Source organism: Papio anubis, chromosome 8 (assembly GCF_008728515.1).
Source record: "Papio anubis isolate 15944 chromosome 8, Panubis1.0, whole genome shotgun sequence".
In the NCBI taxonomy this organism is placed as follows: Eukaryota; Metazoa; Chordata; class Mammalia; order Primates; family Cercopithecidae; genus Papio; species Papio anubis.
The window spans coordinates 76,711,156-76,733,350 of record NC_044983.1 but is presented as its reverse complement, the minus strand read 5'-3'; the positions used below and the strand labels follow the sequence as shown (position 1 = coordinate 76,733,350).

The window sequence follows — 22,195 nt, the reverse complement described above, 5'->3', positions numbered from 1 at the left end:
TCCTCCAGCTAGTGGTAGCCAGTAAACAGCAACCGAAATCTGTTGTTGGGGCTTCTGGGAAAGCTTTGCCTTCCTGATGCAGAGGCAGATGTCCTGCCACCGCCGTTTCTTCCTTCCTCTTGGCTCGAATGCAGATGTGACACCAGATATAGAGACAGCTTTTTTGCCACCATGAGAGAAGGGCCAAGATAACTGCAGAGACACTGGCCCTGACACATTGAGCCACTGAACCAATCCTCAGCCTCCAATATTTCGACCTTTGTTTCAGAAAAAAATAATCCCCTGCTTGTTTAAGCCATCATTATCCACTTCCGTCACTTGCAGTAGAAAACATTCTCAACTGGTTGAGAAACAGGCCGAGATCGCTTGCTTTCATTCCCTGTACCCCATTCCTTAAACTACAAAAATCTATTTATCATTCTACTAATCCACTGGGCTACTTAATGACTGACACAAAAACATTTTCCTTCCAAAATCCTTTTCATCAAAATAATTCAGCTTAAATGAGAAACATCCTCCAACTAATCCCCTCACCCTCACCCATGCTCCTTTAACCGCTGCACTAGCCTGCTGTTTACCAACTAGGCTGAGGGAGCCTTGAGGTACTATCCCCAGTACCCAGCACAGTACCAGGAGCATCAGGACAAATATGTTACCTTTGTTAAATCTTACATTTTCTAAACTACTTGAAGAGATAGCGTTGGTCTCATCTCAGACTTTTCACTGACAGTGTTTCCTTTGGTTCTAGGTGAAGCTGAATCTCTCTGCACCTGGCACTCCCAAATAGGGTGAAACAAATATACTACAGAGGTCTTCTGAAGGACAATTTTGTAATAACAATTAAAATGTTAAATGTGTATAGTGTTTGATCTAGCAGTTCCAATACTAGAAAGTGATACCAGAGACCTATCGCAGAAGTGGCCAAAGATATCTATACCTAGCTACTGCTTAGAACATTGTTTATAATAGCAAAAATTAAAAACAGGCCTTATGTCCACTAATAGGAGACAGGTTAAATAAATCATGGTACATACATTTAAAAATCAAATGCTATGCCACTGTTTAAAAGAACCAAAAAATCCATAAATGGTGACATAAAAGGACAGGGTACATCACTAAGGAAAATAATCCTGTTATAAAACAGTGTATTTTATCCCTTTTCTGTAAAAAAGAAAAAAAAAAATTAAACCTACTGAACAAACTCAGATAAAGTCTACCTTAAAAGCAGTAGTTAATTCTGAGGTTGGGATTTCTATTCTCTTAGATATCAGTTTTATAGTATATGGATTTATGTAATCAATACATGTGCAATATTTATAATCAGAAACAAATTACTGAAGAAACGGATTTTCTCTGATATTTATTTTCAGTAATGGGAGGAGGCCAGGAGCTCCTGCAGAGCTGCAGCCCCTATGCAGAAATAAAGAAATGCAGAGACAATTTGACATGCAGGATAAAAAGAGGCTAGAAGTGGGGCAGTAAGACTGGAGGTACAGGGGAGAAGAATACATGAATGGGTGAGCACCTAACTCATCCAACTGTGCAAGCAAGAGATCTAGAAGCCTTCCTTTATAGCTTTCTCTCCGTCATTCATCTAAGATTCCTCTAACACATACACTTTTCTCCATCTCTACCAACACCATCCATATCCAGCTAACCAACCTCTCTGGCTTGAACTACTAGAATAACTTGCTAATTGTATCTGCTTGTATCTGCTATTTTGGACCCCAGACCTTTGCCCCCTGATGTCACATCTGTAGATAGCTTAAGTTCCATGGAAAAGGGGACTTTGTAGATTAGGAAGAATATTAATCAATTTAACACATTCTCAGTTTAACGTTAGAACAGGGAAAGTAGCCTGGATCATCCAGGTGAGCCCACTGTAATCACATGAGCCCTTAGAAGCGAACTGTCTCCCAGCTGAAGGCAGAGAAGGAAGTAAGAGAGAGGCGACAGAAGGGGAAGTTGGAAAGATTAAAAGTGTGAGAAAGTCTTGACTTGGGTTTGCTGCCTTGAAGATGGGAGGGGCTTCATGGAAAGCAGGAGAGGGAAATGAAGTAGGCCAACAACCAGTGAGCTTAAGATGAGAATCACAGCCCTGCCTGACACCTTGATTTCCATCTTACGTAGCTCTACACAGAGAAGAACTCTGTTAGCCATTCTGTTCCCAGATCCCTGACTTACAGAAACTGTGATGTTTTAAGCCGCTGAGTTTGTGGTAAATGCCACTGAGTCAGCAGCAATAGAAAGCTAATACTGCAACCCTGGCCCGTCTCTCGTCTAATGTTGCAACCATAACACGAGCGATTTTTTTTTTCAAAATACAGATCTGGCCATGATACCTCTGTTTACTTACAGCTTCCTAATGCTCTTTGGAAACACTGCAAACTCCTTAACATAGACTTCAAGTCTTGCATGGTCTTCAGCTGCCATGAACCTTCCAGCCTTATGTTCCCCTCCAAGTCCCTAACTCTGCAGTTCAGGCACTCTGGCCTTCTTACATTTGCTATACTGCCGTGCTTCCTCTTGCCTCAGGGCCTTTGCACAAGCTGTTCCCTCTGTCGAGGATGTCCTCCTTTTCCTTCTTCAGCTTCTGGACATTACCTTTAATCTTTCTATTTAAGTCCATGCACCTCCCTCTTGGAGAAGTCTTTCCTGACCTCTCTGACTAAATCAAGCATGGAAATTACAGGCCTCTGTGGAATCATGTATCTCGCCTTCCCATCAGTTGTCGAGGTTACAGTGGTTTGTGTGATTACTTGACAGTTATCTGTCTTAAGCACCATAAAGACAAGACGGTGTGTATGTCTTTCCTCACCATTATATCAACCATTCCTGGTAGAGCGTCTACAACATACTTAGTTCTCAAAAAAATCTAGGCCAGGCGTGGTGGCTCACGCCTGTAATCCCAGCACTTTGGAAGGCCGAGGTGGGCGGATCACGAGATCAGGAGATCGAGACCATCCAGACTAACATGGTGAAACCCGACTCTACTAAAAATACAAAAAAAAATTAGCCGGGCTTGGTGGTGGGCACCTGTAGTCTCAGCTACTCGGGAGGCTAAGGCAGGAGAATGGCGTGAACCCGGGAGGAGGAGTTTGCAATGAGCCGAGATCACACCACTGTACTCGAGTCTGGGCGACAGAGCAAGACTCAGTCTCAAAAAAAAAAAAAAAAAAAAAATCTTTGCTGCCTGAATAACTGAATGAATGAGTCACACTGAATCACTGAAACAATGAATTGGCACTCTAGGAAAGAGTAGATGAGAAAATACCAGCCACCAGTAGAAGGCTGAGTCAAGTGATCACAAGTTATCACACCAGTTCTCAGATTGCACGATGCTAGGTACTATGTGCCCAGGCAAAGTTTGATAACTGTTCTTTAATTTCATATTACCCAGAGAACCCTGGTTTTTCTAGTTAAAATAGCTGCCAAAACACCACTTTATCACCAATATATGTCTTGTCCCATGAAATAAATGTAACAAATATTTAATGAGTAATGACCAAGTGGAAGACACTGTGTTGCGTATTCCAAGGGATAGAAACACGTCCTTAAGTATTAATATAATTGATTTATATATTGAACTTCATGCTTTATAAAATATACTTCTGCATATGTTCTCTAACCCTCACAATAACTTTGTAAAGTACTTGTATATTATTATAACTGTTCTCAGTTCAGCACAGATTAATTCAGAGATTCGCTGCTCAGAGGTTAACTGACTTGCTCAAATTCAAAACTCTTGAAAATGACAGAACTTCATCTCAGGTTTTACTCACTCCATGTGCAGAGTGTTTTCATAGAAACCTGGATTTTCTCTGTACAACCAAGCCTCACAATTCCCTATGTACATCCCGTCTCTTCATCCCTACTCCCTGGGATGTAGGGATGACCAATCCCAGCACCTCAGAAGTGGTCTGGGCAAATGTCCACAGCACCCTTAGGGTAATTTCTATCTAACCTGCCACTACGCTTCCCAAAGATGAGAAGATGAAACAATTGGACAACCAATAAATGCTTCTCGAGTAGATAGTGGACTTTATCCTCACTCTCCACACACACACAAATCAGCAATTATTCAACTGTTAAGCTCCTCAAGTTTCAGAATATAAATCTCTGTGCGAGAAGTATTCTATTAATTGTTTATTATTTTTTATTGGCTTGAGAGTAGGCCTCTTTTTAAATAGTTAATAGCTAGAGGGGAAAGTCCTGTGGAATTTCTGAGAGATGTGCTTTTTTTCTGTGAATTTATGTCATGATGCCACAGATTAGTGTGAAGCGAGCCTTACCCAGAAGGACTGGAAATTGGTAATCACACCCACATCAGCTCAAAGATAAATGTCCGCTTAATTAGAGTGGGTGTAATATTCCAATGATTTTGCTGAATACAGTTGAAAATCCAGAGGACTTTCCAAAAACTGTTAAATAATCTTTACTGAAATAAGGGTATAGTCTCACCTTATAATTACATTAAAAGAAAGTAGTCTCATTTGTATCCTTTTGATATGTTTTATTTTAAAAAAGAAACTGAACAGTGAAATTAATAAGTCAAAGAGCACAAACAACTTCCTTACAAATTTAATTTTTTCCCGATTGTTAAATTAATGCATGCTTCTTTAGAAAGTACATAAAAGTGTTCAGAGAGAGATACAAAATTTAACCATAATGATCATTGTGCTACCTTGAGGCAAATATTAACATCTTGACACGTTTATCGCCACCATTTATCTATTTATTTTTCTTAGTTGAGACGTAGTCTATTTTTTTCTACTTAGCCTTTTGCATTTTTTCCCACCAGTAAAGCATTTGTTTCAGTGCTTTTAGTTAAAAGTACTAATTCTCTGTGTTACAATTCAAAAGTTGGCCTGGTTGATGTAGCCACTATACAAATTTGGTATGAACCTTCGTTACTTGTTCCCTTCCTAAACAACCATATACAGTAGATACATAAATACCATTGCTGCTATTGTTGTTTTTACAAAAATGGAATCATACACACAACTCATTGTTTTTAAATATATCATTGCATTCTCCCAAAACCCTTCTTGTACCTCTATCTCATTTTATTAAGTAACTGCATTAGCCTTCCATAGAGTGAACATACGATTATTTACTATACCATCTCCTAATTATGGACATTCAAATTTTTTCCCCTTATTTTTTCCTATTATAAGAAACATAGCAATAAAAACCATAATACATATATTTTCTAAATGGCACTTTTCATTTTAGAAAATTTGTTTTTGCTAGCTATTACTTATTTAACTGACAAATACAACTGGGTTCTTTCCAATATTCTCCATGAGGGTATGGGCTGTATCTGTCTAGTATATTGCCCTTTCACCCAAATGGCACAGACTGTGGCATATGGAAAGTTCAAGTCAAATTAATATTTGCTAAAATGAACTGGACAGACAGCATTTTTGTGGGAGCTCTGAATTTACAAGTAGTCAGTGTGTGAGCTATGCCACGTGATGACTGTTTAGGGAAGGTACCAGCATCAGGGCTGAACGACAACATTCACAAATCCACCATTTGCATCCAGCTTGGCTACTAATGGGCAATGTAACTTTCATCTCCTCATTTTTTTCTTTATTTATAAATTGTTTAAGTGGCATGTTCCTCATGTTGCAGATACATGTCCCATTTTAATATGTATTTTATTTTTGTCATGTGTCTGATAATAATGTAATATAGTAAGTTCCATTTAACATTAAAATGATATATTAAAATTTTATGTTTGTAATTATGAGAGTATTTCTTGACATCTTTTTATGGAATATTTCACAGGCAGAGGATGAAATGATTATTAAATTGAATTCTTCCCACTCATTGACTCAGCTTTAAAATATTCAGAGTCAATGTAGGAATTTGTTCCATTAGCCCACAGTCACCCTGAAAAATGCATGACACCATCAGGAGTGAGGAAAGAAGACAATACAGACGAATCGGTATAGACCCATCTATTTGGGTAGGGAAACCAGAGGCCCCCCAGGGTAGTCAACAGCTTCTTGAATGTTGGAAATCAAGGAAACTCAATAATTAACACCTTTTTTTCTCTCTCTCACTTGCGTTACAAATACATTAAGACACGAGATGGAGTGAGGTAGATGGAGGCCACAATATAGCATTTATCACCAATAAAGATGCTATGGTAGGACATGACAACACATCTGTGGGCAAGCCAGCATGTCCGCTCAGCACTACAGAGTTAGGCAGGCTCCTCTTCGCTGCTGCAGGGAGCAGCTCTTCAGAAGCAGACTCAGCTCTGTAACGCAAACAGGAGAGAAGGAGCAGTGTAAAAAAGAGAAGAGAAGGATGCAGGCTATACATGCCCTGTTTCTTCTTTCAACCCAGCCTATTGGCTTGAGTCACCCTCCCTGGGTAGGAATGAGTAAGCAGGAGAAGAGGCTCCATGCATTTTATGCTAGTCAATACCCTTTTACATGGAAGAAAATATCAAGTATGGTAAAGAAAGGCTTCTTCTCTTTTTGCTTGCCATTGAAAAATACATTTTATTTATTTATTTTACTCCTATACATGTTGCTGCCTCTTACAGAAATTTGGATTTTGAGATAGCAGTCAATTTGTACAATCCTTGGCCATCTTCACAAAAGACCTCACACAAACCATGCATGAGTACATCTTCCACCAATAGCATATGGTGATTTCTACAGATTGTGAGTTAAAAGAGGTCTTAATTAAAAATTTTGTTTGGTGTCTGGATTTTAAATCTTTTTTTTTTTTTGAGACGGGGTCTCGCTCTGTCACCCAGGCTGGAGTGAAGTGGCGCTATCTCGGCTCACTGCAAGCTCCGCCTCTCGGGTTTACGCCATTCTCCCGCCTCAGCCTCCCGAGTAGCTGGGACTACAGGCGCCCGCCACCGCGCCCGGCTAATTTTTTGTATTTTTAGTAGAGACGGGGTTTCACCGTGTTAGCCAGGATGGTCTCGATTTCCTGACCTCGTGATCCGCCCGTCTCGGCCTCCCAAAGTGCTGGGATTACAGGCTTGAGCCACCGCGCCCGGCCTGGATTTTAAATCTTTAACCAGTTTACAATGCATATTGCAGTCTGAAATCTTGCTTAGTTATGTTGAAAATGGAGGAAGGAAATTAATTTAGTCCATGATTCCATATACAGTTTTAAATTATCAAAGTATTATATATTTTTCTTGCGGATATCCCTATATTCTTTCTTTTCAATAATGTATTTATTGAAAGCATTTGTTGAATACTTTTAAGAACATTTACAAGTACAATCAATGATCCAAATCTCATGAGGAAAGTATTATCAAGTCTATTTTACAAATGAGAAAATTAAGGTTAAAATAATAATTTGTCAAAGGTGATACATAGTTAGAAAACCGAAAATGGTATTTGAACCCAGGTCTTCCCAATTCACATGGGTGTTCCATCATGGTTGCTTATACAGTTGCCCCCCATCCTAGATAAAAATTCCTTGTGGTTGTGATCGTGGCTTCTATTTATTCATTTCTTTTTCTATCCACAGCAAAGAACATAATGTTCTGCACTGAGCAGGTATTCAGTAAATGTTTGTTAAGTTTAAGTAAATACACTATCCATTGTGCAATTCTAGATATGGAAAATGCATAGACATGTTCCAGTTGGAGTCTGGCATTTTGTAAGTTAGGAAATTAAGGCCCAAAGAAAATCTCAAGTTTACGTAGCTAGGAGAGTACCAGAATCTAAGCAAAAATATAACTCCATCTATGCCGACTTTTGGCCCTTCCTGCTACCATTTCCCTTTCATCTTGGGAATCACGAGAGTGGCAAGTAGCTTGACATGGATCACAGTGGCTCACTAAGAGGAAGAGTCAGCTGCTGCTTTTCCTGGGACAAATGGCCTGAGGGAGCAGAGGTCATTGCTGTGTCACAGAGTTGAAAAAACTGACAGGAAGAACAACAATAATAAAATATTATATTTATTTACTGGACAAGCAGAAGAAAATAGTGACTCAGTACATGACCTGGAGCCACATGGCCTGGTTAAAATGTATCGAAGTAATCTATTTATTAGCTGTGTGATCTCGGACAGGTTACTTGGCCTGTATGTGCCTCAGTTTCCTTATCTGTAAAATGAGAGTGGGTGCATCTCATCTTGTCTTTGTGAAAATTAAATGAGTTACAGATATAAAGTGCACAGACAGCACCTGGCATAGACAAAGTACTATATAGTGGTACCAATTTGAGCATTTCATAGGTTCCAGAGACTATGCCAGTGTTTAAAAACCATTAGGTTTATGATTAGCATATATATTTCACATATTATGAAATACTAAATAAGATAAGCCATTGCTACATTTTACAACAAGGACACTTGAGATACAGAAAGGGTAAGCAACTTAATGAAGATACTAGTGCCAATCAGAGGAGGCATGTAAACTTAGGGCAGCTTCCCCCAGAGCCCACATGTTGACAGCTTTGCAAAGGGCTGAATCTCATTATTAGCTCACCTTCTTATGAAAAAGAAAAATATGCTTTGAAGTTCTTATTGAAGCAGATACAGAACTCCCTAACCAAAGTCACTTTTTCCTAACCAAGCCTCCTTCAATTCTCTTGTGGCCCCAGGAGGGTGGTCCTAGAGTGGACCATATCAACCCTAATCTAGAAGAGTCCAGATTGGCTAACAAACTGTTCTGGAAATCAGGAAGTTTATAATTACCATAGGTGGATCTCAAAAAAGAACTGTTCTGGACTTCCCTGAAATTAAATGCCCTTCTAACAATCAAAGTCAGGCCAATCTCTGAGACCTTCTCTTGAAAAGTCAAGTCTGTCTCTCAATCAAGACCATACACGTACCAGAGCTTGTATGGAGCAGACGCACGTCAACATCTACCTGGTGTCTTTTGGAAAAAGGCCCCATCCAGAGATAGAACAGAAGGACCATGACTATTTCACTTAACAGTGAAATGGCCACAAAAATCACCTGCTTTGTCTCAGGGAATGCGTCCCAAATATGTGTAAACTTAAGACTCCAGGAAATAATTATTTCTGTCAGTGTTTGCCATTTAGATAAAGCTTCTTGGGAAATGTGTTGAGAATCAGTCTATGAACACATGCTTATTATTGAACTTGTTATGTACTCAGTACTGAGTTAAACAAACTTTGAAGTTTCCTATCACATGTTTGAGGGGAATTTAAAGCTCTTAATGGATATGATTACATGTTGTCAAATAGAACGTTACAGTAATGACTGTTCCCTAATTGCAGTTGCTGCCATTTTCGAAGATTTGTTAGTAATAAAGTAAAAGTTTTGTATGTTAGAAAAGCAACTAATTTCTTCTGAACAGTAACATTAAATCAGATAAAATAAAACGAGATTTCACTCTCTGTTTCATCGTCTGAAATAAATTGTTGGCTGTTATCCCTCATAGTCATTAAAAATGCCTCTGGTTGCAAAGTTACTGTTTCAATTCTGATTTATAGAAGATTCAAAGAGTGAAATCCAGCTACAACTCAATACAGCTAATTGCATTTTAATCTGCTAGAGAAGCAACACAATTATTTTTATTCTCAAGATTTCTTCTTTAAAAATGTTTCTTCTTTCTCTTTTTGTCAATGCTTGAAGTCTATTTCTTTGTCTTTTTAAGAGAGCATATCCTACATTAAGTAAGATTTCTAACCTTTCCTATCAGCACAAGTGATTCACTGGCTTAATTTGGCAAGAAGATATTGGGTTTAGCTGCTAGCACAAACATAAGCTAAAACAACTCTAAGATGAATGAGAAAGTACTTCCATGCACTTTAGAACCTGATTCTGAACCTCAATGGCCACTTCACTCTCTATCATCTTCCACATGATGGTCAGAACCCAGACATGACCAGTAGTTCTTGATACTTAAGGAGGGTGTGATAAGTTAAGGAATAGGCTTGGAAACTCAGGGGAAATGCATTTTTAAATGTAGGTCCAGTCCTGACTTTCTTTGAAATCCTAGGCAAGACACTTAACCTATGGCTTAGTTTTTCCTATTTGTGAAATAGAGAGAGAAAGAGAGAGAGAGAGAGATTACTAAAGTAATGTCCAGAGGGATAAGACTATTCAATAGGCATGCAATGCAAGTTGAGTATTACAATTAATAAGTATTTATTTGCATATCGACATATCAACCATAAAGCATTTCAGTAGTACTTAGGATTTTGAAGACAATTCATAACGCATAGATTGAAATAAAAAGATGTAGGATATGTAAGCTTGACTCCCAGAAGCTTTCAGTCCAGCTGGAGAGAGGGGGTACATATATTAAAATTTGTTGATTACTACATTGACCGTCAGCCCACATGTGCAGATTGACTGGTATGGACATAATCACCTGGTGTAATTGCTTTCTTCTTCATCTTGAGATGGTGATGTCATTTCTGCTCTGTGTTAATCAACATTGTAAATAGATGTCACAAAAACATGGTGTATTTTTAAATGCACAAAGAATGTAATCTTGTGTTCCAACATCAAGTCTCTCACACCAACTAGATGTCCTACAATTCAATTCAATTCTGACACTAACTACCCGGAGTGAGAGTCAGCTCCCGAAAGTTAAAGAGCAAGGTTCCTAATGAGATTATTCTTAGTTCAGACACCAGTTACAAGCAGGGTCGCCAAACCACGTGCACTTCTGTCTGACTTGGCTACAATTTGGGGGATTTTCCCATGACCTGTCTTCAGTTTCAATAATTCACTAGAAGAACTCACGAAATTTGGGAAAGCACTATCCTTATGATTACTGTATTATAAAGGATACAAATGAGCCACCAGATGAAGTGATACAGATAGCAAGGTCTAGAAAGGCACTGAGTGCAGGAGCTTCTGTCTCTGTGGAGCCAGGAGGACACATCACCCTCCCAGTACAGCAATATCTTCACCAAACAGGAAGCTTCCTAAATCTCCATGTCCTGAGTTTTTTTTTATCAGAATGTTATTATGCAGGTATAACTGATTAAATAATTGGCCCTGTGATTGAACTTAATCTCCAGTCTCACTCTCTCTCCAAAGGTTGGGGGCAGCATCTGAAAGTTCCAACCTTCTAATCATATGGTTGGTTTTCCCCCATTCATTATCGTAAACTCAGGAATAGTCCAAGAGGGTTAATTATTAATAACAAAAGACATTCTTATCACTCTGGAAATACTAGGAGTTTTGAAACTCTGCTAGGAACCAGAGACAAAAGCCAAATATGTTCTTTCTTATATCACAAATGAATATGAATATTTCTTTATCAATCCTGAATAATATTCACATCTCATTTCTAGTCATTTGTTCTATAACAAATTCTTTGAGCAGTATGTTAGATTTTTTTGTCTTATAATGATGAGGCAATGAAAAGGAAAATTTACTTAAGGATATGAAGAGTCTGGAAAAGCATTTCGTTGGTTGGAATGCTCTGTCTCTCTTCCGTTGGATCTCTGCTTCTCTCTGTGTTTCTGTCCCATTTTCCTCCCTAGACTGCTCAATCCATTCCATATTCTCTAGTCTGTATTTCAGAGGAAGCTAGTGGCACAGAGATGGGTAAACACAATGACTGACATGACACTTCTAATGTCCAGCAACCTGCTATGAAAGGCGCTGTAGGAAGAAAAATGTCCTGCCTGGCTTTCTGCTCTCCTATCATCTCTGCTTTCGTAGATGATCACCTTTCCTCCAACAACAGACTCAGTCTTTCTCCAGGCTCTAGGTTCAATCCCATCCCTTGTCAGTGGGAGGTAGATACTGAAGAATCCTTAGCCTACAATTCAATATAAATTAAATCTTAATACTTATCAGGTTCACACTTTATGCTTCTATTGTAGTAATTAGAATTCAATTTTTGTTCTTGGGATCAAGCCCTCACCCTATAACTCAGATGCAATAAGTATTTAATATATAACTAGATAAATTTTGATAATCTGCCCAATGCTGCAATCCAAATGGGATTAGGTGCTGAATCACTCTTTGGATATTAGTTATCTGTCTTCCTCCATGAACCTACACCTCTCTCTCCAGTCAACATGCTCACAATCAACGTCATAAGCATGGACATGAATGGAAGCCTTGTGACCACGTACAAAATAACTAGAGAGTTAAGGAGGGGGAGAAGGAGAGAAGATACAAAGAAGTGTAAAACCTAGTGCCTGCCTTCGGGAGCTTGCTGTTTCATTGAACAGCAGTACATACACTGATGTCCGTAATGCAAAGCAGTTTAGGAGAAGTGCCATGTGGATGATCCAGACAGTAGGTGTTACAGATGTTCCCAGGAGGAGACACTCTTCCAGCTAGGATGATCAAGATCAACTTTATGGATGTGGTGAGGTATGAATTAGGCACCCAAATGGGCAGTATTTTGAAGGACAGAGATGGGAGAGGAGGACTTGAATTAAAAAACAGCAGTAAAACAAAAGCAAGAAAGGACAAAGGAAAATGAATCTTGGAATAGTAAAACAGTTTGACCAGAGAAGAAGATTCAGGATGGGGTGTAGTGAAAGATAAAGCTGAGGGTAATCATTCCTGTATACCCAAAGGCTCCTTTAATCAAGAGTCCAGTCATGTATTTTCAGAAAAAATTCTACTTATTAATATGAACAAAGCAAGCTACTATGAGATTGCCTATAATTGGGCTCAAAACGGAATAGTCTAGCATTTTCTGGAAAAAAAGAAAAAAAAACTTCAGAATGTCACTGTATCTGATTGGATACTGAACATTCCTTAAATAAATTATGTGGACTAAGTGTGTCAAAGGGAAAGATAAAATATTTTAAACTGCTGTTTCTGGCTCTACAGCTCAAAATAATGTCTGTCAGACTCAGCTGTCCCCTTGTATATACAAACAAAACAACGCTTACACTTCGTTTCTTTTCTAGCCAAGAGAAATCAGGTTCCCATGGCTTCAGACAGCTGTCATGCATTTCCCTGACTGCCGCCACATGTGCGTTAGGCTCTGCAGATCATTACCAACGCCAACATCTGGCTCTGCTTGCTTTTTTTCAAAGAAGAGTTTAATTTTCCTCCAAGTTTCCAGAAACAGGAAATACCACGTGCACTTCAGTGGAATTTGGGATTAAATATTTCTAAAAGCAACTGCTGTTTTTATAAGACCTTTTGGAGTGATTGCTTATTTTATGGCTTTTACCTCTGCAAATTCTTTTTTCTCTCTGAATTGCTGTGAAATCTCCAGGGTCCCTTGACTTTTTATCAGGCTGCAATTGTGCTTTTATTCATCCCCCAAAGAATTTGTTTCAGACTCTGCTGAGGGTCTGACCACCAGCCACACAAGTAACATCTCAGGCACCAGTTTTTGTTACCTGTTCAGAACCACAGGTTTGACCACTGCCAAGTGTATGGAAACTTTGGGGAGTCTGCATTCTCACTAGCCCTCACCAGTATTGACCATCAACCCTCTCTAGAAGGTGTTCTTTTCTTTGGGAGTAGAGAACAAAAGAAGAGAATTCAGCCGAAACTGTGCTCTTCAGAGGGAAGTAGGAATAGGTAAATGGCTGATTCTTTCAGAAAATAATTACATTATGATACTATTTTCCCCATTTTTCAGATAAGGAAACTTATGCCAGTTGAGGAAGAAAGCCATGTAAACAGTGAGTGAGTAATCTTCCACTTCTCAATGGGCTTGTGGCTCACAGAGAAAGCCACTTTCTGCTGAATTTCCTCTTCCTGTCTGTTGTAGCTATATAACAAGAGACGGCTTCCATTTTAGGGAGAGTACAAGACTGAGAGCAGAAAAGTCTATTTGCTGAAAAGGTGTTGAGAGGCCGGGACTGGAGGAAGATATGTAATGGCAAGAAATGACAGAAATGCTTTAGCCACTATGAGTCTTTCACATATTTCTAGTGTTGGAGACAGCACAACTCACTTCTTTTGGAATTGAATTTCAAAATCTTCCTTTCTCAATGCTGAAGTTTTGCTTGCTGGCAGGCAACTGGTTGACTACTAAAGAAACACGCAGTTTTCTCTGATGCCTGCTTAAAATATGTTTATAAAAATTGTATTATATTAAAGTAATAAAGGCAGAAGAATGAAAAGTGAGCTTAAGGAATCTCTACCAACATTCTGAGTATCTACATCAGTTTTACAGGCACAAATCTTGAGTGTTGATGTCAGGATAGAACTTTAAGGAATGTGTAAGGTCAGGATGACAAAGGACAATGGGAGTGTCCCTTCTCTAATCTGTAATATAAAGACATTTCTTTAAAGCACTCTGTTTTCACTTTTATAGCTACTGTCTCTTGCCACCATAATTTCTGTCTCCCGGTAGAAAGATATGAAAGTGTCAAATCCTTAAGCCTTGCCTTTTCCTCCACAGTATAGTGTAAGGCCACAGAGCTACATTAGTAGGTTTTGCCCTGATCTTCCTTGAAAGCCTTTTCTACATGATTCTCCTGTCCTCAGAGGAGCCCTAAAGTCACTCTTAAGTCTTCTGATAGAGAAGGAGAGTACTCTCTTAAAAACTACAGTCCATCGTGGGTTTACAGTAAAATGATAAAATAGACATTAAGAGATGTCTAATTTCAGATTTTAACTCTAGATTTTATATCTAGAAATATATACATACACAAATATATATATATATATATATACATATATTTGTAAAACCCACCGCTAATAGCTAGCATATTCGGAACCTAACATGTGCTTGAAGCTGTTGTCACTGTGTGTTAGGTAATCAAAGATGACAGTCACGTGATCACAGCTGATGGATGGAGATACTGGGAGCAGAGGCCAGACAGCCTGTGAGGTTCGCACTGTGCAGCACGGCCTCTCCCCCAGCTGCTCTCTCCTTTCATTAGTGGGCAATTTGGTTGGGAGGGAGGGAAAAGTAACTCTTAGAGATTGAAATTGAATGTATATTTCGTAGCAGTTCTTTAAAGCATCTATCACGGATTTTAAGGAATTTATAATCTGTTTCTTAACCTCTGATCTCTCTTTCCTATAGACAAAGTCGCACGTGGAATCCTCAGCACTTTAAGTTCAGGTAAGCTGTGAGTTGCCTGCAGAGTCTTGATTGCTTGCTCTCTAATCTTGCTGACAGGCCACTGCCCAGTCTTATCTCAGAAGCTGCTGATACTCAGTCTCCACCAGCCTTTGCTCCTCAGCAACCAAAGGCCACTTTCTGCCTTCCTTCTTCCATCCCTAAATTCCATCCTGTCCCAGCCCCCGACCCCACTACTACCTTAGCCCAGCATCCTTACCCATCACCTGTTTCTTCTTAGGTTCAGGGTTATAATTAACACTCTATTAGCTTTCTGTTGTTGTTGTTAATAGCAGCTTAAAAAACATTATGGAGCTAGCCTGAAAATCTAGATTACTTATTATATTGACTGCTCTAAACTGTAAATGAGCTAACTTAGACATGAACATTTAAAATGCAGGCACTTCGTAAGTTTCCTGCATTAGGGCAAGAATTGGGCTTTCTAATACTTTTATAAAGTTTCTTGGGAAAGAAGACAGGACACTAATCTCCCCCAATCCCATCTACACCAGGGATTCAGTGGTGGTTTCCAGTGAAGTTATCAGCTGCTGCATGTGTTCAAACAAGGCAAACTTTGTAATAAGCCATGTCCACAAATCAAGCACTACTTGTATTAATTTTTATGGCAAGCTTATTTTTCACCAAGTGGCATCTCATTCCTTCCTCCCAACTGTCTCAGTCTTGCTAGTCACCTTGAACTCCCCAGAATTCTCTTATCTGGACTGTGTCTATCAAGTAAGTGAAGATTTGCATGTCAAAGAATCCCTTTGAGTGAAATGGATGAAGAAATGTAATTAATAAAGGTGGAGAATTTTTGAGCCTAAGCTTTCCAGTTCAGTTGGTAAGCCTGTGATTTTTAGGAGAAAGACTTTAATAAAAATCTATCCTAGGTACAGTTTCTGCATGACGGAAGAATAGGTTCAGTGGAGTCATTAGTGTCGATATAATTGAACATCTCACTACTAGGACTTTTAGAGGCATTGAAGGAAGGAATTCTCAGCCAGAGAGTGGGCCTAGCTGACCCATAAGGAATACAGACCTCAGAGAAAAAGATGTAGCTGCGATTTCTACCAGACAATCAATAGCAGCTGATGTGAAACAAATTCTAAATACAGACACAGTCAATATCAAGACACAGTCAATATTAAAGCACACTCAATATAGTATCAAGAGAATATTACATATTTCATGTATTTAATGCCAATAACAATGGTTCAAAATTCAATAGCAGTAGGACACACTAATTATTAATAACTTTTTATGTAATTAAATCTTGGATCTCTTGAAATCAATATACAAATGAATGATGTAAATATTTTGATTGAAATGTCAGGCACCTAAGAAAACAATGACAACTTTGGGTTCTTCTAAAAGTCCCAACATGACTATTTTGCTACCTTCATATATGAAAAATGTATGTATTTCTTATTAAAAACTGAAGTAAGTTTTACAACCTGTGATGTACCAGCTCCTTCAAATAATTATCTTTTCTTAGGAATTAATTTCTTAATCACACCGAAGAATGGCTGTAATGGAAGAGTTAGATAAGAAGTAAAGATAAAGGCAGGTAGAACACAGTTGGCAATATAGCAATCCCAGTCAAACCTCTGGATTAGAAGACGGTATATAACTATCACACACTTGCTTCCAAAACGTTACTCAGACTGGGAGTGTAGTCCATAGCATCTACCACAAGCACAAGAATTGATCCTGACACTTTTGGTTCTCTATCTAGGAGTTGCTTTGAAATACATTTGAGTTCCAATTTACTGATGACAAATCCTGATATGAAAAATCTGGAAATGAAAAACAATCCTCAGCATGTTACTTGGTGAAAAGAGAGCAGAGGAAAAGGACAGAGGCTTGAGATTGGCTCCTGCCTGCATTAGTGAATTTGTCTAAATCACTTAGCTTCTGAGCCTGGGTAAAATAAGGATGGTAATTACACTTGTCACCAGATAACGTGAATGTTGCCCTTCAAACTCCTCAGTGAAGCCTGCACTGTGTAACTGCAATGTCCTAGGATGGGGTTGCTCTTAGAACATTTTGTTCTAAGTGTATCCCAGCAAGTGTAGCTGCAAAACTGGGATGAAGACACAAAATGTATTTCCTTCCCACAAGAATGAAAGCCTTCCTAACTCCAAATTTAGGCACAGCCTGTAAAATATGTGACTAATACACATGGAAACCATTTGCATTATAAGATCTAAATTGTCCTCTTCTCCAGAGTTGTAGAAGCCAAGTCCAACACTGAGATCCCTACTTTTATTCAAGTTCCACCATTAGTCAACTAATGTCCAGGGTGTCTTCTTTAATATGTGAAATAGGGATACTTCTTTTTTAATTCAACGTAAGAGACCACTGTGAAATTTCAGTGAGGTAATGTATGTGAAATGTTATACTCCGTAAGCTCTTAAACACCTGAGTCTCATACCATGCTCTGAAGCAGGAAGCCAAGTCTGGTTCCTGGGTCCTGTTCCCTACCGCGCTTTTCCAAACTCTAGGCTGAGTCTAAACTTTGTTTCCTCCTGCATACACTTCCCTCTGCGACACACTAATATCCCTTACTCCATCACTGTCTTCCTTACCCTCCCCTGATGAGAGCCTTCTTCCCAGCCAACTTTAAGCTCCCTTTAATGATATGTGTAACGAGTGTTCAATAGAGTGTATATGTGTATATTTAATACCATTTGTGTTTTTTTCTTGCTAAGTAATGCATCATAATTTTAGAAAATTGGGACTAGTCAGATTTAAAGCACCCGTTGGTTTAGAATCCCTGACTCAAAGTCAGATGTCCTGAGTTCTAGACTTGGCTTGTAAGTGCAAAAGTTTATTCCCAGTTCCGGGTTGCTAGTGTAAACTTGAAGTTTGGCCCAAACAAAACTCCCATCAGATTTATTTAGAGTGTTTATGCCAAATGGAATTCTAGAAGCCCACCCTTGCCCAGCGGCTGAGCCAGAACCACTATCACTGGGGGTAGACCTGGGCATTTGTTCTGCATTTTTTATAGCCCCTCGGGTGACTGTCAGACAAACCAACTGTTTCAGAAGCTCTGCTCCAGGCTCTAGACCACACGTTAAGTAGCAAGGGTGGGGGTCTGGACCCGCAGTATTGGCATCCTCTGAGAGCTTGTTAGAAAGGATCTCCCCCTCATTATCCCAGGCCTACTGAATCTGAATCTTGCATCTCAACACAATCCGTAGGACATTCTGTCACATTGAGGGTTTGAGAAGCACTGTTGTACCTTGGTATCATTAGATACCTACTGATACCTGGGCCCCACCCAGACATTGTCCTGTACTTGCTCTGGGATGCGTACGGGGCAAAGGGTTCTTACAAGCTCCCCAAGTTATTTTAATGCACAGCCACAATAGAAGATCATTGTCCCCCAAATCGCAACCCTTTACGGTTAAGCTGTAACCTGAGTTAAACTGGCTTTTGTGGGCTCCCCCGGGACCTTAAGGACCGCTTAAATGGTGCTGTTTAAGGGACAATGGGCTCCGGGGACAAGTTCAACCACAGAGCTTTGGGTTCATAAAACCCGGGGAGGGAGACTTCCTGCATCTTCCCGCGAGCAAGCCGGGCGCCGCACTAGTCCTCACCGGCTTGCACCCCCAGCCCTGCCCCGCCCGGCTCGCCCCCTCCCGCCCCGCGGCCCGCCCCTCCTCCCCCGTGACGTGCCGCAGCAGCCGGGATCATGCGCACTCGCGCCCCGCTCCCGGCGCTGCTGCTCCGCCTCGGCGCCTGTCATTCTCCGCGGCGCGGCGGCGAGTGCGGGCTGCGGTACACTACTGCTCGCTGGTCGGTCTGCGCGCCAGTGACCAGCCGACTGGGGGCGGGCTGGCGGCTCTGCCTGCGGCACCGCATCGGTTTTTCTCCTGCCGGGTCTCTAGTTGAGCCGGGATTCCCTTGGAGCCAGAGAGACGCACCAGGGGCTCCGAGCGCCGCGCTCCGGGGCTGGAGGCAGCTGCGGCGCTCGGGTCCGCGCGGCCGGGTGCAGTAGCCTCAGTCCCCGCCGCCGCCTTGCTTAGTCGTGTGCCCTGGCGAATGCCCGGCGCCCGGCACAGCTGAGCCAACGCGACTGGTGCAGAGCGGCGGCGCCTCGTCCTGCACTTGCCGCTGCCGCCGGGCTGTGCCGGGGCGGCGGCGCTGCGCGCCCGAGTTTGCAGAGGCTGCCTCCGAGCGCTGTCCCCCAAGAAGACTCCCTGCCTCCTGAGTCCCAGTAAGTTGACTGTAGTTTCTGAAGTTGGAGGGAGCCGTGGGAAGGAGAGGTTCGTTTTTATCTTCTTGTGGGAAGCCGAGGGTGGCACCTCTTGTTAGCAGAGTTCCAGCTTGAGGAGGGAGTTCAGGGTGCCAAGAAGGGGACCAGGCAGCTGGAAGGTCTGGAGTCCAGGGCTGGCTGACCCCAGCAACTCATGAATGTGCCAGTTGGAAATATGCTGGGAGAGGACAGGTGCTCCTAGGGCATTTCGACTGCTGCGTGCTAATTATTCATTCCAAGCTCCTTGACTCTGTGTGTACGTTGGGGTGAAGGGGCTGGGCAGGGTCTTGTCACCTCCATCCTAAGTCCTCTGGGGAGTGTGGCCAGCACTGCGATGGATCTTTGGGCGAGCCATTCCTTTCAGGCCTGCAGGCTTCCCGCGCATCCCGCTTTACTCTTCCCCTGGGCAGAAGTTGCCAACCTTTTCATAATTGGAGCCTAGTCCTTTAGGGAAAAAAACAACTTATATGTCGACCCGGTGTTTTATGCCCTAAGGCAAATTAAACAAGCATGTGATTTCATACACTTTAAGAATGTAGGCAAATCTCAAGAAATAGCATTCAAATAATGACACTTGGGTTTCACCCTGATTGTCCTGCACCTCTTATGTAAGCCTCCCGGCTGGATAACTTTGTCTCTGCAGTGGCTGCAGCTGTGGCTCTCCATTCCATTTGTTTAAGGTCCAGCTTGAACAGTATTTAATGAAAATGCTGACATGATATAGCGGCCTGAAGTCTGAAACAGAGTGCACTCTTCAAATTGGAGTGTCTTCTCCTAATAGGGAGCATGGGAGGAACAACCCAGTATATTTTTCAAGGCAGCTCCAGGAATTAGACCCATAAATCATGTTTTAAAATAGCATGCATTGTGCAGAGAGCATGCAGAGGACCGCTTTTTGAACACATCCCCTTTGTTTTAGAAAAAGTGGAAATTGTTCATGCCAGACAATTGTTGAGTCTAAAAGTTAAGTGTACTGATGGGCCTAATTATCTTAATAAACAAAGAGCATGATTTATAGGTAGCTGCAGTGCCCTACTTTGAAGGATAGAAATCTTTAACCGTTCTTTCTCAGCTGTCCCTGAGAGACTCCTTTTAAGCAGAGCTATGGATTATCATCATTGATGCTTAATACCTGATTTGATTAAACTTGTAAAAGGAATAGTACTTTGAAATACCATGCAGTATTGCTGTGTGACTGTTACACAGCGAATATTATAAATAAGAGGAATATTTGAAGTATTGGGTATAGATGTCATTAGTTTAACAAAATAGATCATATTAAGACTTCCCTGCTAAATATATATACACATACATATATGTTTAATTTGGACTTGAAATTATGGTTTAAACCAAAGCTCAGGGGTATGTTTTAATGTAAGATTTATTTACATAATCTTTGAAGAGAGAAGTGCATTTATTTATGGTATTTCAGCATACAGAACAAGACAAACTAGTTATAGGCACCTTATTTAAAATGTAGAGGGGTTTTTTTTAGGAATACTAAGAAAATACACAAAATGTTATTTCAGAAGTTGAAAAGTTAGTCACATCAACACATTGCAGTTTGTGGGAGCATCCAGTGCTTATCTCTAGAAGAGATTACATCCAAGCATGGCATCTCAAACAGATTGAACCAGTAAGCACTATTGCATCCTGGTTAGCAGGACAGGCTATGGAGCCGGGCTGCCAGCTGTGGTACCATCTGTTTGAATCTAAGCAAGTTACCCAAAGTCTGTACCTCAGTGTCTTCATCTGTACAATGGGGATGACAGCAGTAGTACCTACCCCACTAAACAGTAGTGAGAATTAAATGAGTTCATAGACATAAAGCTGTTGGGCCAGTATCTGGCATATTAAGCTTGTTCTCGGAAAAATTTTCATTGTTATGAAAGGAAATGCATCTTGGGATACTATGGACATTGAATTGCTGCTATGGACATTGCATTGCTGCTGATGAATGTTAACAGAAGCAGTTCATGTGTGTAATAGGAGAGAGAAGGTATAAACATTTATTGTGCACTGTCTAGCGATACAGACACCTACTGGTATTTAACAATGTCTTGCTCAGTTCTTCACCACAGTCCTTTGAGGTAAGTGTCTTCATCTCTACTTTAGAGATGAGAAAATGGAAGCTCAGTGAGATCAAATAGTAGAAATTGGAGCTGGCATTTTAACCCATGTCTGTCTGTGTTGAAACTATGTTCTTTTTGACCCTGCTGCTTCAACTTGCAAATGAAGTAGGTGCATTATTATCCTCAATTTATACATGAAGAAATCTAAGCTTAAGGATGTATGCAAAGTGCAGCACCCACAACAGAAATGATCATAATTATTGTTAAATAACTTGCCCATGCTTCCAAACCTCCTAGTGTGTGGTAGAAGTGCCAGGTCTTTCAATTTGAAGTAGATTCTGTTGCTTTATTATTTTTCTATTCATGCATTCAGAGAGTCAAAAAAGAAAAATTGGTGTGATGTTAGAGTTTACACTGGAGGGTGTTGTTCTCTGTTTGGTTTCCTGCCTGCACGTGTAGCTGCAGCAATCTACACAGTCAAGGAAACCAGCACGGCAGCAGTAATCAATCCACAAACGACATCATCCTTGGATATGAGTTCAGTCCCAGCTGGAGAACTCCCTTGGGCAGAGAGAGGCCTTGCGCTTTGCCTCATATTAAACTGCATGTTCAGAAATAGAAATAATTTATACTTACCATTAAATAAGCATGCTTCCTTCAAGTCTTAGTACCCCATGTCATGGGAAGCAGATTCCAGGGTGCTGTGTGAGCAGTACTTCCTTTAAGGTTTCCATAGCTTGTTAGACTTCTCACCTGGGTTCCAGAGGTTGGGAATGATTGAGAGGCGATGGTATTTTTGTGGCTGTCTTAGGTTATCACCCAAATACTAGATAGTGTTCTCGCCTTTTGTAAGTCTTGTTTCTAGAGATTAAAATCTAATTGCTGTACAGG

At 40.6% G+C, this 22,195-nt stretch overlaps 1 protein-coding gene across 2 annotated transcripts in view; it reads left to right on the top strand.

The window, feature by feature from the left end:
• The first annotated feature begins 18,691 nt into the window (after window positions 1-18,691).
• PAG1 (phosphoprotein membrane anchor with glycosphingolipid microdomains 1) overlaps window positions 18,692-22,195 on the top strand; it is a 141,150-nt gene continuing 137,646 nt past the window's right edge. For both annotated transcript variants that reach the window (XM_021942458.2, XM_003902904.3), the window contains exon 1: window positions 18,692-19,193. The gene's annotated coding sequence lies outside the window, so the exon portion shown is untranslated. The remainder of the gene's footprint in view (window positions 19,194-22,195) is intronic.